The sequence below is a fragment of the Helianthus annuus genome, chromosome 14 (genome assembly GCF_002127325.2).
Source record: "Helianthus annuus cultivar XRQ/B chromosome 14, HanXRQr2.0-SUNRISE, whole genome shotgun sequence".
Lineage (NCBI taxonomy): Eukaryota > Viridiplantae > Streptophyta > Magnoliopsida > Asterales > Asteraceae > Helianthus > Helianthus annuus.
This window is the reverse complement of record NC_035446.2, coordinates 20,855,032-20,858,558: the sequence shown is the minus strand read 5'-3', so window position 1 is coordinate 20,858,558 and position 3,527 is coordinate 20,855,032. Positions and strand designations below refer to the sequence as shown.

General features: G+C 32.1%; 1 long non-coding RNA gene across 1 annotated transcript; it reads right to left on the bottom strand.

Annotated features, from left to right (window-relative positions):
- Positions 1-658: 658 nt before the first annotated feature.
- On the bottom strand, positions 659-3,177 carry LOC110905337. The gene is made up of 3 exons (XR_004878978.1): positions 3,121-3,177; positions 2,997-3,036; positions 659-2,881 (listed from the first exon to the last, which is right to left on the bottom strand). It is a non-coding gene; the product is annotated as an uncharacterized LOC110905337 (long non-coding RNA).
- Between the last annotated feature and the right edge of the window lie 350 nt (positions 3,178-3,527).

Here is a 3,527-nt window from a genome sequence, read left to right as displayed (position 1 = left end):
TGTTGAATGTTGATTCATCAATTTGGTCTACTTCGTATAGTTGTACGTGTTTCATGTTTTTAGACTTGTATTTTGTATTTTATGTTCTACAATTAAATTTATTTAAAAAAAAAACTAAAAGAAAAACTACACATGTTTTCTCATTTAAATTGTTGCTTGATTTTTTCATTACTTTAAATTCTACATACAATTATTAATACGTGCCGGTGTGCATGGCGTCTCGTTAAACTTGTTTCCATCGGTGAGTCATGCACGTGAAAGAGAGCAGTAGGGATACAAGTATACAACCGTTAGTACAACTTTCATTAAAAACTATTGTATAAATAGTTGGGGATTTTTGTAAAAAAGAATTTATTAATAATACTATTTTACTCTGAGGCAAAAAATGGTACAAGCCGGATTTTTCAAATTTAAATATGTACATCAAATGGATTCTAATGTTTACTGCACTCAAATGGATTCTTATGTTTACTGCACTCAAATGGATTTTTCAAATTTCAAATTCTACGGTTGGAAACCACTTCTTCCCGAAACACAATCCAAAGCCGAATTGAAACCAACAACTTTCTCATAATTATTATCTGAACATAAAAAAAAAATTAGTTATTGTACCTTAGAGAACCATTTTTAAATATATAGCATCGGTTTATAAATTCGTAAAAATCATATTCTAATAAATAATAATCCTAGCGTTGGTTTACAAATTCGTAAAAGTAAAATTCTAATAATCCATATAGTAAATAATCTATAAAGTAGCTTATAATACCTTTCTGCACACAAACCCTTGAAGAGTGCGTTCCCAAATTCTAACATTTTTTAAAGGCCAACTGTAATATCTAATCAATATATCTATACTAGTAGGGTGCCCGTGCGATGCGGCGGGGTGACACTTTACATTGCGACACTACGAGATGCACGGGGGATGAAAGGATGAACTTTGATAAACCAAAACCACAAAATATTGAATTAGTTGAATGCTAGGTGTGAATATAGAATAATAAAACACACTGTTGATAGCTTTAGTTCAACAGTGAAACCAAATACATCATAGGTGTAGCTGATGAATTCTAATAAAATCTTGATTTTTCCTTTATGTAGCTGATGAATTCTAAGAAACTCTTGACTTCTTTATCTGTATCAATCAAGAAAAAAGAAGCAAAAATCCAGTTACCCTTACCCTGCTAATAACAAATTGTAATAGTCTAAATATAGAATGAAAAATCAATACATCAAGAAGAAAGAAATAAGAAAATCTGAAAATAACCCAGTTATATCGACTTAATGATAACAAGTTGACTACTAATACCCATTAGAATTCTTTAAGCCTGATAGACTTAATAAAAAGTGAAGCAAAAAAGCAGGTATACTATGAACTATTCACTAACTACTTACAAAATTTACAGAACTTGAAGCAAGATGATTCAGTTAAATATTAAAACGTGAATAAAAGTTATCAAACTATCCAACTTGCTTCATCCATGCAAACAAAAGCAACACAAATTTAACAATTATCATTTTCTACCAATTAACACGAATAAAAGTTATCAACTATCCAAACAATACTACACTATCTTTGGAAAGAAACCCTTTAATGAAAGACTTCAGGGATCCTCTACAAAATGACTAAAAGAATTCCAGTTTCACAAATAAGGTTTAAATGTGATAAAGATGTTTTTTTATTAAAACTCTACTTACTTATTGATAGGGGCTTTCAGAAAGGGGAGAGATTTGGTTGAATAAATGAGGTTATGATTCAAAAGTAATCAAACCTTGAGGAAGAGGATCCTCCTCAATAAACTTCCAGAGTCACAGGCTTCAATATAAAATTACCTCGAGGTAAAATATATCAATTCCAAAATCAGCATCGCTATACTATAGCATATGATAGTACATTAGAAATACATACCAAGCTTTCATATGTTCCCTGAAGCATGCTTTTGTTTCAAAACCTCATTAAAATCATTTGCATACAGGTAAGGTTTTGTTGGCATCCCAGAAAAAATTACAAAATTGCAATAAATTAGTTTAGTAATTTCAGTTTTAAAGGAGTTAGTCACGAACCTAGCACACCAAGGGTCCATGACCACCATGGTCAGAATAGTAAATAAAAATCTGGTCATTTGGACCGCCATTTAACTTTTGTTTTATACCTGAGCAAAACAACAATAAAGTTGTCGACATTCACATCATCCCAATGTCATCATCTTTAAGTGACTTGTGGCAGATCAGAGAACATAGTGTGTTAGATTTAAAAAGTCATGAGTTTAAGTTGGCTAAAGTAAATGTTCATGAATGAAACACAAACCTTTGGGACTCCATGATACACATCAACACCTTCTGGGTTGTTAATAATGATTCCTTGTCTAGGATTATACCAATTCTACGTGGACTGTGGTAACAGATTGATCGCGTGGATGCTTTACATTTCGTGCCCAGTCCCATACATAGTTCATAAACACTGGAGTACGGAAAATGAATTAAAAATCATTATATATCATAATTATATGCATTTATAATGTATTTTTTTGAACGACAAATTTCGTTTATTCCCTATCATCTGTGGGACTTGAACCGAAGACCTCCACCTCCCAAGGTGTTTAAAGGCTTTGCCTTTGACAATGGACCACCACCTCATTGGTACATTTATAATGTATTAATTTGAAAAACTTTAACGCCCTAGACAAAGCAAACAAAAGCTTATTAGCATCAGCATATAATAGAGTTGGCAGACGACTTTCTCTCGTATCATTAAGCAAAAATCTACATCATTAGACTCGATCAAATTATGAAGATACTTGCAGTCATCAAGCACGTCTTGCCCGTCTTTGCTAGGTATAGATGCCCCAGGATTAGTATAGCCATTACTATACCTTTTTGCTTCCTGAAATAATTTATTCAACTCAAATACTTAAATTTTATTAATGGAGAAACTAATTTTACCACTGCTGAAAAATAATTACGAAGACTTTTAGCTGCTGCAAAGGCTTTTTTATCACCTTTGACACTATCATCGGATGTATATAACGACTGTGGAACCTAAAAAAAAGATAGTTACATTGGTTAATCAAGCATCATAGAAAAGAAAATCTGGTTAAGAAAGTATCATTTTGTGCCATCAACCTGATGAGCTTGCAACATTCTTTTGACACATTGGCTATTTACATATCATCTGCAAAATCCAACCCGATTGGTCAATTTGGACACATAAAAGTTCTTCACATGTTTCAACCCAAACCGGTTTTAAATTTTGACCCATTACCTAACACTACAAAAAAAAATCCATTTAGTGGCACACATTTTTAATGGCATATATGTTTTGTGCCACTAATTTTTGTTTTTAATGGCACTTTAGGTATTTAACACATACATTCAGTGGCATTTAACTTTTATGTCACTAATCAAGGCTTTTAGTGGCATTTTTCATATGCCACCAAAATTTTCTATATGTTTTAATGGCACTTTGCCTGTGCCGCAAAAAAATTTTGAACAATCACTAAAAAAATTCCATTTAGCGGCACACGCTTTTA